The sequence below is a fragment of the Scyliorhinus torazame genome, chromosome 2, assembly GCF_047496885.1.
Source record: "Scyliorhinus torazame isolate Kashiwa2021f chromosome 2, sScyTor2.1, whole genome shotgun sequence".
Lineage (NCBI taxonomy): Eukaryota > Metazoa > Chordata > Chondrichthyes > Carcharhiniformes > Scyliorhinidae > Scyliorhinus > Scyliorhinus torazame.
Genome location: NC_092708.1, coordinates 184,310,013 through 184,325,049, shown reverse-complemented (window position 1 = coordinate 184,325,049; position 15,037 = coordinate 184,310,013). Strand labels below are relative to the sequence as shown.

General features: G+C 55.9%; 1 protein-coding gene across 1 annotated transcript in view; it reads right to left on the bottom strand.

Moving 5' to 3' along the window:
* The window catches only part of LOC140407074 (ankyrin repeat and SOCS box protein 1-like), a 91,490-nt gene that overhangs the window by 33,590 nt on the left and 42,863 nt on the right, over positions 1-15,037 (bottom strand). The gene's annotated exons all lie outside the window — the stretch shown is intronic.

The window sequence follows — 15,037 nt, the reverse complement described above, 5'->3', positions numbered from 1 at the left end:
CACTCACACTCTGCACAGGACACTCACTCCCTGCAAAGGTCACGGAGACTCTGCACAGGACACTCACGCTCGGCACAGGACACTCACGCTCGGCAGAGGACACTGACACTCTCCACAGGACACTGACACTCTGCACAGGACACTGACACTCTGCACAGGACACTCGCACTCTGCACAGGACACTCGCACTCTGCACAGGACACTCGCACTCTGCACAGGACACTCGCACTCTGCACAGGACACTCGCACTCTGCACAGGACACTCGCACTCTGCACAGGACACTCGCACTCTGCACAGGACACTGACACTCTCCACAGGACACCGACACTCTGCACATGACACCGACACTCTGCACAGGACACGGACACTCGGCACAGTACACGGACACTCGGCACAGGACACGGACACTCGGCACAGTACACTGACACGCTGCACAGGACACTCGCACTCTGCACAGGACACGGACACTCTGCACAGGACAATGACAGTCGACATAGGACACTGACACTCTCCACAGGGTCCTGACACTCTGCACAAGACATGGACACTCTGCACAGGACACTGACACTTGGCACAGTACACTGACACTCTGCACAGGACACGGACACTCGGCACAGTACACGGACACTCGGCACAGGACACGGACACTCGGCACACTACACTGACACGCTGCACAGGACACTCGCACTCTGCACAGGACACGGACACTCTGCACAGGACAATGACAGTCGACATAGGACACTGACACTCTCCACAGGGTCCTGACACTCTGCACAAGACATGGACACTCTGCACAGGACACTGACACTTGGCACAGTACACTGACACTCTGCACAGGACACTGACACTCTGCACAGGACACTCACCCTCTGCACAGGACACTCACCCTCTGCACAGGACACTCACCCTCTGCACAGGACACTCGCACTCTGCACAGGACACTGACACTCTGCACAAGACACTCACCCTCTGCACAGGACACTCGCACTCTGCACAGGACACTGACACTCTGCACAGGACACTCACACTCTGCACAGGACACTGACACGCAGCAAAGGACACTCGCACCCTGCAAAGGACACTCAAACACTGGACAGGAGACTGACACACGGCACAGGACACTCACACTCCACCCAGAACACTCGCACTCTGTCCCGGAAACACGCACTCAGACCAGGACTCTCACACTCTGCACAGGACTCTCACACTCTGCACAGGACACTGACACTTGGCACAGGACACTGACACTCTGCACAGGACACTGACACTCTTTACAGGACACTCGCACTCTGCACAGGACACTCGCACTTTGCACAGGACACACACTCTGCACTGGACACTGTCACTCTGCACAGGACACTCACACTCTGCACAGGACACTCACACTGTGTCCAGGAACATGCACTCTGACCGGGACTCTCACACTCTGCACAGGACACTCGCACTCTGCACAGGACACTGGCACTCTGCACAGGACACTCGCACTCTGCACAGGACACTTGCACTCTGTCCATGAAACACGCACTCTGATCAGGACTCTCACACTCTGCACAGGACACTCACACTCTGCACAGGACACTCGCACTCTGCACAGGACACTGACACTTGGCAGAGGACACTGACACTCTGCACAGGACATTGACACTATGCACAGTACACTCACATTCTGCACAGGACACTGACACTCTGCACAGGACACTGTCATCAGCACAGGACACTCACACTCTGCACAGGACACTGACACTTGGCAGAGGACACTGACACTCTGCACAGGACATTGACACTATGCACAGTACACTCACATTCTGCACAGTACACTGACACTCTGCACAGGACACTGTCATCTGCACAGGACACTCACACTCTGCACAGGACACTGCACAGGACACTGACACTCTGGTAATAACAGGTATTGCAGTACCTGAGAAGTGAATGACCATTGGCTAGACCTAGGGGTCTACCATTGGCTAATGTACATAGCCCCACACTGAGAGGTGGGGTATAAGAACCGATGCCGTCACAGCAGCCTTCACCTTTTGTATCGTAGCTGCTGGGTACAGTTCTAGCTGATTAAAGTCGATTAGATATGACTCCCCTTTGTCTCGAGAGATATTGATTGTGCATCACACTTCGCACAGGACACTCGCACTCTGCACAGGACACTGAGACTCTTTGCAGGACACTCGCACTCTCCACAGGGTCCTGACACTCTGCACAAGACATGGACCTCTGCACAGGACACTCGCACTCTGCACAGGACACGGACACTCTGCACAGGACACTGACACACTGCACAGGATACTGACACTCTGCACAGGACACTCACACTCTGCACAGGACACTCACACTCTGCACAGGACACTCACACTCTGCACAGGACACTCACACTCTGCACAGGACACTCACTCCCTGCAAAGGTCACGGAGACTCTGCACAGGACACTCACGCTCGGCACAGGACACTCACGCTCGGCAGAGGACACTGACACTCTCCACAGGACACTGACACTCTGCACAGGACACTGACACTCTGCACAGGACACTCGCACTCTGCACAGGACACTCGCACTCTGCACAGGACACTCGCACTCTGCACAGGACACTCGCACTCTGCACAGGACACTCGCACTCTGCACAGGACACTCGCACTCTGCACAGGACACTCGCACTCTGCACAGGACACTGACACTCTCCACAGGACACCGACACTCTGCACATGACACCGACACTCTGCACAGGACACGGACACTCGGCACAGTACACGGACACTCGGCACAGGACACGGACACTCGGCACAGTACACTGACACGCTGCACAGGACACTCGCACTCTGCACAGGACACGGACACTCTGCACAGGACAATGACAGTCGACATAGGACACTGACACTCTCCACAGGGTCCTGACACTCTGCACAAGACATGGACACTCTGCACAGGACACTGACACTTGGCACAGTACACTGACACTCTGCACAGGACACGGACACTCGGCACAGTACACGGACACTCGGCACAGGACACGGACACTCGGCACACTACACTGACACGCTGCACAGGACACTCGCACTCTGCACAGGACACGGACACTCTGCACAGGACAATGACAGTCGACATAGGACACTGACACTCTCCACAGGGTCCTGACACTCTGCACAAGACATGGACACTCTGCACAGGACACTGACACTTGGCACAGTACACTGACACTCTGCACAGGACACTGACACTCTGCACAGGACACTCACCCTCTGCACAGGACACTCACCCTCTGCACAGGACACTCACCCTCTGCACAGGACACTCGCACTCTGCACAGGACACTGACACTCTGCACAAGACACTCACCCTCTGCACAGGACACTCGCACTCTGCACAGGACACTGACACTCTGCACAGGACACTCACACTCTGCACAGGACACTGACACGCAGCAAAGGACACTCGCACCCTGCAAAGGACACTCAAACACTGGACAGGAGACTGACACACGGCACAGGACACTCACACTCCACCCAGAACACTCGCACTCTGTCCCGGAAACACGCACTCAGACCAGGACTCTCACACTCTGCACAGGACTCTCACACTCTGCACAGGACACTGACACTTGGCACAGGACACTGACACTCTGCACAGGACACTGACACTCTTTACAGGACACTCGCACTCTGCACAGGACACTCGCACTTTGCACAGGACACACATTCTGCACTGGACACTGTCACTCTGCACAGGACACTCACACTCTGCACAGGACACTCACACTGTGTCCAGGAAACATGCACTCTGACCGGGACTCTCACACTCTGCACAGGACACTCGCACTCTGCACAGGACACTGGCACTCTGCACAGGACACTCGCACTCTGCACAGGACACTTGCACTCTGTCCATGAAACACGCACTCTGATCAGGACTCTCACACTCTGCACAGGACACTCACACTCTGCACAGGACACTCGCACTCTGCACAGGACACTGACACTTGGCAGAGGACACTGACACTCTGCACAGGACATTGACACTATGCACAGTACACTCACATTCTGCACAGGACACTGACACTCTGCACAGGACACTGTCATCAGCACAGGACACTCACACTCTGCACAGGACACTGACACTTGGCAGAGGACACTGACACTCTGCACAGGACATTGACACTATGCACAGTACACTCACATTCTGCACAGTACACTGACACTCTGCACAGGACACTGTCATCTGCACAGGACACTCACACTCTGCACAGGACACTGCACAGGACACTGACACTCTGGTAATAACAGGTATTGCAGTACCTGAGAAGTGAATGACCATTGGCTAGACCTAGGGGTCTACCATTGGCTAATGTACATAGCCCCACACTGAGAGGTGGGGTATAAGAACCGATGCCGTCACAGCAGCCTTCACCTTTTGTATCGTAGCTGCTGGGTACAGTTCTAGCTGATTAAAGTCGATTAGATATGACTCCCCTTTGTCTCGAGAGTTATTGATTGTGCATCACACTTCGCACAGGACACTCGCACTCTGCACAGGACACTGAGACTCTTTGCAGGACACTCGCACTCTCCACAGGGTCCTGACACTCTGCACAAGACATGGACCTCTGCACAGGACACTCGCACTCTGCACAGGCCACGGACACTCTGCACAGGACACTGACACACTGCACAGGATACTGACACTCTGCACAGGACACTCACACTCTGCACAGGACACTCACACTCTGCACAGGACACTCACACTCTGCACAGGACACTCACTCCCTGCAAAGGTCACGGACACTCTGCACAGGACACTCACGCTCGGCACAGGACACTCACGCTCGGCACAGGACACTCACGCTCGGCACAGGACACTCACGCTCGGCAGAGGACACTGACACTCTCCACAGGACACTGACACTCTGCACAGGACACTCGCACTCTGCACAGGACACTCGCACTCTGCACAGGACACTCGCACTCTGCACAGGACACTCGCACACTGCACAGGACACTCGCACTCTGCACAGGACACTCGCACTCTGCACAGGACACTGACACTCTCCACAGGACACCGACACTCTGCACATGACACCGACACTCTGCACAGGACACTCACACTCTGCACAGGACACGGACACTCGGCACAGTACACGGACACTCGGCACAGGACACGGACACTCGGCACAGTACACTGACACGCTGCACAGGACACTCGCACTCTGCACAGGACACGGACACTCTGCACAGGACAATGACAGTCGACATAGGACACTGACACTCTCCACAGGGTCCTGACACTCTGCACAAGACAAGGACACTCTGCACAGGACACTGACACTTGGCACAGTACACTGACACTCTGCACAGGACACTGACACTCTGCACAGGACACTCACCCTCTGCACAGGACACTCACCCTCTGCACAGGACACTCACCCTCTGCACAGGACACTCACCCTCTGCACAGGACACTCGCACTCTGCACAGGACACTGACACTCTGCACAGGACACTCACACTCTGCACAGGACACTGACACGCAGCAAAGGACACTCGCACCCTGCAAAGGACACTCAAACACTGGACAGGAGACTGACACACGGCACAGGACACTCACACTCCACCCAGAACACTCGCACTCTGTCCCGGAAACACGCACTCAGACCAGGACTCTCACACTCTGCACAGGACTCTCACACTCTGCACTGGACACTGACACTTGGCACAGGACACTGACACTCTGCACAGGACACTGACACTCTTTACAGGACACTCGCACTCTGCACAGGACACTCGCACTTTGCACAGGACACACACTCTGCACTGGACACTGTCACTCTGCACAGGACACTCACACTCTGCACAGGACACTCACACTGTGTCCAGGAAACATGCACTCTGACCGGGACTCTCACACTCTGCACAGGACACTCGCACTCTGCACAGGACACTGGCACTCTGCACAGGACACTCGCACTCTGCACAGGACACTCGCACTCTGTCCATGAAACACGCACTCTGATCAGGACTCTCACACTCTGCACAGGACACTCACACTCTGCACAGGACACTCGCACTCTGCACAGGACACTGACACTTGGCAGAGGACACTGACACTCTGCACAGGACATTGACACTATGCACAGTACACTCACATTCTGCACAGGACACTGACACTCTGCACAGGACACTGTCATCAGCACAGGACACTCACACTCTGCACAGGACACTGACACTTGGCAGAGGACACTGACACTCTGCACAGTACACTCACATTCTGCACAGTACACTGACACTCTGCACAGGACACTGTCATCTGCACAGGACACTCACACTCTGCACAGGACACTGCACAGGACACTGACACTCTGGTAATAACAGGTATTGCAGTACCTGAGAAGTGAATGACCATTGGCTAGACCTAGGGGTCTACCATTGGCTAATGTACATAGCCCCACACTGAGAGGTGGGGTATAAGAACCGATGCCGTCACAGCAGCCTTCACCTTTTGTATCGTAGCTGCTGGGTACAGTTCTAGCTGATTAAAGTCGATTAGATATGACTCCCCTTTGTCTCGAGAGTTATTGATTGTGCATCACACTTCGCACAGGACACTCGCACTCTGCACAGGACACTGAGACTCTTTGCAGGACACTCGCACTCTCCACAGGGTCCTGACACTCTGCACAAGACATGGACCTCTGCACAGGACACTCGCACTCTGCACAGGACACGGACACTCTGCACAGGACACTGACACACTGCACAGGATACTGACACTCTGCACAGGACACTCACACTCTGCACAGGACACTCACACTCTGCACAGGACACTCACACTCTGCACAGGACACTCACACTCTGCACAGGACACTGACACTCTGCACAGGACACTGACACTCTGCACAGGACCCTGACGCTCTGCACAGGACACTCACGCTCGGCACAGGACACTCACGCTCGGCACAGGACACCCACGCTCTGCACAGGACACTCATTCTCGGCAGAGGACAATGACACTCTCCACAGGACACTGACACTCTGCACAGGACACTGGCACTCTGCACAGGACAATGACACTCTCCACAGGACACTGACACTCTGCACAGGACACTGGCACTTTGCACAGGACACTGACACTCTGCACAGGACACTGACACTCTGCACAGGACACTAACACTCTGCACAGCACACGGACACCCTGCACAGGACAATGACAGTCGACATAGGACACTGACACTCTCCACAGGGTCCTGACACTCTGCACAAGACATGGACACTCTGCACAGGACACTCGCACTCTGCACAGGACACTCGCACTCTGCACAGGACACGGACACTCTGCACAGGACACTGACACTCTGCACAGGACAATGACAGTCGACATAGGACACTGACACTCTCCACAGGGTCCTGACACTCTGCACAAGGCATGGACACACTGCACAGGACACTCGCACTCTGCACAGGACACGGACACTCTGCACAGGACAGTGACACTCTGCACAGGACAGTGACACTCTGCACATGACACTGACACTCTGCACATGACACTGACACTCTGCACATGACACTGACACTCTGCACATGACACTGACACTCTGCACAGGACACGGACACTCTGCACAGGACACGGACACTCGGCACTGGACTCTGACACTCTGCACAGGACACGGACACTAGGCACAGAACACTGACACTCTGCACAGGACACGGACACTCGGCACAGGACACGGACACTCTCCACAGGGTCTTGACACTCTGCACAGGACACTGACACTTTGCACAGGACACGGACACTCTGCACAGGTCACTCACACCCTGCACAGGACATCTGGCACTCTGCACAGGACACGGAAACTCTGCACAGTTCACTGACACTCTGCACAGGACACTGACACTCTGCACAGGACACTGACACTCTCCACAGGGTACTGACACTCTGCACAGGACACTGACACTCTGCACAGGACACTCACACCAGGCAGAGGACACGGAACTCTGCACAGGACACTCACGCTCTGCACAGGACACGGACACTCTGCACAGGACATTGACACACTGCACATGACACTGACACTCTGCACAGGACACCCGCACACTGCACAGGACACTGACACTTGGCACAGTACACTGACACTCTGCACAGGACACTCACACACTGCACAGGACACGGACACTCGGCACAGTACACTGACACGCTGCACAGGACACTCGCACTCTGCACAGGACACGGACACTCTACACAGGGCGCTGACAGTCGGCATGGGACAATGACACTCTCCATAGGGTCCTGACACTCTGCACAAGACATGGACACTCTGCACAGGACACTCACACACTGCAAAGGTCACGGACGCTCTGCACAGGACCCTGATGCTCTGCACAGGACACTCACGCTCGGCACAGGACACTCAAGCACGGCACAGAACACTCACGCTCGGCACAGGACACTCACACTCTGCACAGGACACTCACACTCTGCACAGGACACTCACACATTGCACAGGACACTCACACTCTCCAGAGGGTCCTGACACTCTGCACAGGACACTACCACTCTGCACAGGACACTCACACCCTGCAAAGGTCACGGACACTCTGCACAGGACACTCACGCTCGGCACAGGACACTCACGCTCGGCACAGGACACTCACGCTCGGCACAGGACACTCACACTCTGCACAGGACACTCACACTCGGCAGAGGAAACTAACACGCTCCACGGGGTCCTGACACGCTCCACAGGGTCCTGACACTCTGCATAGGACACTGACACTCTGCACAGGACATCTGGCACTCTGCACAGGACACGGACACACTGCACAGGACACGGACACTCGGCACAGGACACTGACACTCTGCACAGGACAAGGACACTCTGCACAGGACACTGACACTCTGCACAGGACACTGACACTCTCCACAGGGTCCTGACACTCTGCATAGGACACTGACACTCTGCACAGGACACTCACACCCTGCAGAGGACACGTACTCTCTGCACAGGACACTCACACTCGGCACAGGACACTCACACTCGGCACAGGACACTCACACTAGGCACAGGACACTCACAATCGGCACAGGACACTCACACTCGGCACAGGACACTGACACTCTTTACAGGACATTCGCACTCTGCACAGGAGACTCGCACTCTGCACAGGACACTTACACGCTGCACAGGACACTGACACGCTGCACAGGACACTCACACTCGGCACAGGACACTCACACTCGGCACAGGACACTCACACCCGGCACAGGACACTCACACTCGGCACAGGACACTCACACTCGGCACAGGACACTCACACTCTGCACAGGACACTGACACTCTTTAAAGGACACTCGCATTCTGCACAGGACACTCGCACTCTGCACAGGACACTCACACTCTGCACAGGACACTGACACTCTACACAGGACACTGACACTCTGCACAGGGCACTCGCCCTCTGCACAGGACATTGACACTCTTTACAGGACACACGGACTCTGCACAGGACACTGACACTCCACCCAGAACACTCGCACTCTGTCCCGGAAACACGCACTCTGACCAGGACTCTCACACTCTGCACAGGACTCTCACACTCTGCACAGGACTCTCACACTCTGCACAGGACACTCACACTCTGCACAGGACACTCACACTCAGCACAGGACACTCACACTCTGCACAGGACACTGACACTCGGCACAGGACACTGACACTCGGCACAGGACACTGACACTCTGCACAGGACATGACACACTGCACAGGACACTGACACTGTGCACAGAACACTCACATTCTGCACAGGACACTAACACTCTGCACAGGACATTGTCACTCTGCACAGGACACTCACACTCTGCACAGGACACTGAATCTATGCACAGGACACTCACCCTCTGCACAGGACACTAAAACTCCACACAGGACACTGACACTCTCCACAGAGTCCTGACAGTCTGCACAGGACACTGACACTCTCCACAGGGCCCTCGCACTCTGCACAGGATACTGACTCTGTCCAGGACACTCATACTCTGCACAGGACACTGACACTCTGCACAGGACTCTCGCACTCTGCACAGGAGACTCGCACTCTGCACAGGGCACTCACACTCTGCACAGGACACTCACACTCTGCACAGGACACTCACACTCTGCACAGGACACTCACACCCTGCACAGGACATCTGGCACTCTGCACAGGACATGGACACACTGCACAGGACAGGGACACTCGGCACAGGACACGGACACTCTGCACAGGACACTGACAATCTGCACGGGACACTCACGCTCGGCACAGGACACTCACATTCTGCACAGGACACTCAGACTCGGCAGAGGACACTGACACTCTCCACAGAGTCCTGACACTCTGCACAGGACACTGACACTCTGCACAGGACACTCGCACTCTGCACAGGACACTCGCACTCTGCACAGGACACTCGAACTCTGCACAGGACACTCGCACTCTGCACAGGACACTCACACCATGCACAGGACACTCACACCCTGCACAGGACATCTGGCACTCTGCACAGGACACGGACACTCGGCACAGGACACGGACACTCGGCACAGGACACGGACACTCTGCACAGGACACGGACACTCGGCACAGGACACTAACACTGCACATGACACTGACACTCTGCACAGGACACTGACACTCTGCACAGGACACTGACACACTGCACAGGACACTCACACTCTGCACAGGACACTCACACTCTGTACAGGACACTCACACTCTGCACAGGACACTCACACTCTGCACAGGACACTCTACTCGGCACAAGACACTGACACTCTGCACAGGACACTGACACTCTGCACAGGACACTGACACTCTGCACAGGACACTGACACTCTCCACAGGGTACTGGCACTCTCCACAGGGTACTGACACTCTCCACAGGGTACTGACACTCTCCACAGGGTACTGACACTCTGCACAGGACACTGACACTCTGCACAGGACACTCACACCATGCAGAGGACACGGAACTCTGCACAGGACACTCACGCTCTGCACAGGACACGGACACTCTGCACAGGACAGTGACACACTGCACATGACACTGACACTCTGCACAGGACACCCGCACTCTGCACTGGACACTGACACTTGGCACAGTACACTGACACTCTGCACAGGACACTGACACTCTGCACATGACACCGACACTCTGCACAGGACACTCACACACTGCACAGGACACGGACACTCGGCACAGTACACTGACACGCTGCACAGGACACTCGCACTCTGCACAGGACACGGACACTCTGCACAGGACACTGACACTGTGCACAGGGCGCTGACAGTCGGCATAGGACACTGACACTCTCCATAGGGTCCTGACACTCTGCACAAGACATGGACACTCTGCACAGGACACTCACACACTGCAAAGGTCACGGACACTCTGCACAGGACCCTGATGCTCTGCACAGGACACTCACGCTCGGCACAGGACACTCACGCTCGGCACAGAACACTCACGCTCGGCACAGGACACTCACACTCTGCACAGGACACTCACACATTGCACAGGACACTCACACTCTCCAGAGGGTCCTGACACTCTGCACAGGACACTCACACCCTGCAAAGGTCACGGACACTCTGCACAGGACACTCACACTCGGCACAGGACACTGACACGCTGCACAGGACACTCACACTCTCCACAGGACACTGACACTCTGCACAGGACACTAACACTCTGCACAGGACACTCACACCCTGCAGAGGACACGGACTCTCTGCACAGGACACTCACACTCGGCACAGGACACTCACACTCGGCACAGGACACTCACACTATTTACAGGACACTCGCACTCTGCACAGGACACTCGCACTCTGCACAGGACACTCGCACTCTGCACAGGAGACTGACACGCTGCACAGGAGACTCACACTCTGCACAGGACTCTCACACTCTGCACAGGACACTCACACTCTGCACAGGACACTCACACTCTGCACAGGACACTCACACTCGGCACAGGACACTCGCACTCGGCACAGGACACTCGCACTCTGCACAGGACACTCGCACTCTGCACAGGACACTCACACTCTGCACAGGACACTGACACTCTGCACAGGACACTCGCCCTCTGCACAGGTCATTGACACTCTTTACAGGACACACGGACTCTGCACAGGACACTGACACTCCGCACAGGACACTCACACTCTGCACAGGACACTCACACTCTGCACAGGACACTCACACTCTGCACAGGACACTGTCACTCTGCACAGGACACTGACACTCTGCACAGGACACTGACACTCTGCACAGGAGACTGACACGCGGCAAAGGACACTCGCACCCTGCAAAGGACACAGACACCCTGCACAGGACACTCAAACACTGCACAGGAGACTGACACACGGCACAGGACACTCACACTCCACCCAGAACACTCGCACTCTGTCCCGGAAACACGCACTCTGACCAGGACACTCACACTCTGCACAGGACTCTCACACTCTGCACAGGACACTCACACTCTGCACTGGACACTGACACTCTGCACAGGACACTGACACTCTGCACAGGACACTGACACGTGGCAAAGGACACTCGCACCCTGCAAAGGACACAGACACCCTGCACAGGACACTCAAACACTGCACAGGAGACTGACACACGGCACAGGACACTCACACTCCACCCAGAACACTCGCACTCTGTCCCGGAAACACGCACTCTGACCAGGACACTCGCACTCTGTCCAGGACTCTAACACTCTGCACAGGACACTGACACTCTGCACAGGACACTGACACTCTGGTAATAACAGGTATTGCAGTACCTGAGAGGTGAATGACCATTGGCGAGACCTAGGGATCTACCATTGGCTAATGTACATAGCCCCACACTGAGAGGCGGGGTATAAGAACCTATGCCGTCCCAGCAGCCTTCACCTTTTGTATCGTAGCTGCTGGGTACAGTTCTAGCTGATTAAAGTCGATTAGATATGACTCCCCTTTGTCTCGAGAGTTATTGATTGTGCATGACACTCTTTGCAGGACACTCGCACTCTGCACAAGACATGGACACTCTGCACAGGACACTCACACACTGCAAAGGTCACGGACACTCTGCACAGGACCCTGACGCTCTGCACAGGACACTCACGCTCGGCACAGGACACTCACGCACGGCACAGAACACTCACGCTCGGCACAGGACACTGACACTCTCCACAGGGTCCTGACACTCTGCACAGGACACTAACACTCTGCACAGGACACTCACACCCTGCAAAGGTCACGGACACTCTGCACAGGACACTCACGCTCGGCACAGGACACTCACACTCTGCACAGGACACTCACGCTCTGCACAGGACATGACACACTGCACAGGACACTGACACTGTGCACAGAACACTCACATTCTGCACAGGACACTAACACTCTGCACAGGACATTGTCACTCTGCACAGGACACTCACACTCTGCACAGAACACTCACACTCTGCACAGGACACTGAATCTATGCACAGGACACTCACCCTCTGCACAGGACACTGAAACTCCACACAGGACACTGACACTCTCCACAGAGTCCTGACAGTCTGCACAGGACACTGACACTCTCCACAGGGCCCTCGCACTCTGCACAGGATACTGACTCTGTCCAGGACACTCACACTCTGCACAGGACACTGACACTCTGCACAGGACACTGACACTCTGCACAGGACTCTCGCACTCTGCACAGGAGACTCGCACTCTGCACAGGGCACTCACACTCTGCACAGGACACTCACACTCTGCACAGGACATCTGGCACTCTGCACAGGACATGGACACACTGCACAGGACAGGGACACTCGGCACAGGACACGGACACTCTGCACAGGACACTGACAATCTGCACGGGACACTCACGCTCGGCACAGGACACTCACATTCTGCACAGGACACTCAGACTCGGCAGAGGACACTGACACTCTCCACAGGGTCCTGACACTCTGCACAGGACACTGACACTCTGCACAGGACACTCGCACTCTGCACAGGACACTCGCACTCTGCACAGGACACTCGCACTCTGCACAGGACACTCACACCCTGCACAGGACATCTGGCACTCTGCACAGGACACGGACACTCGGCACAGGACACGGACACTCGGCACAGGACACGGACACTCTGCACAGGACACGGACACTCGGCACAGGACACTAACACTGCACATGACACTGACACTCTGCACAGGACACTGACACTCTGCACAGGACACTGACACACTGCACATGACACTGACACACTGCACAGGACACTCACACTCTGCACAGGACACTCACACTCTGCACAGGACACTCAAACTCTGCACAGGACACTCTACTCGGCACAAGACACTGACACTCTGCACAGGACACTGACACTCTGCACAGGACACTGACACTCTCCACAGGGTACTGACACTCTCCACAGGGTACTGACACTCTGCACAGGACACTGACACTCTGCACAGGACACTGCCACTCTGCACAGGACTCTCGCACTCTGCACAGGAGACTCGCACTCTGCACAGGGCACTCACACTCTGCACAGGACACTCACACTCTGCACAGGACATGGACACACTGCACAGGACAGGGACACTCGGCACAGGACACGGACACTCTGCACAGGACACTGACAATCTGCACGGGACACTCACGCTCGGCACAGGACACTCACATTCTGCACAGGACACTCAGACTCGGCAGAGGACACTGACACTCTCCACAGGGTCCTGACACTCTGCACAGGACACTGACACTCTGCACAGGACACTCGCACTCTGCACAGGACACTCGCACTCTGCACAGGACACTCGCACCATGCACAGAACACTCACACCCTGCACAGGACATCTGGCACTCTGCACAGGACACGGACACTCGGCACAGGACACGGACACTCGGCACAGGACACGGACACTCTGCACAGGACACGGACACTCGGCACAGGACACTAACACTGCACATGACACTGACACTCTGCACAGGACACTGACACT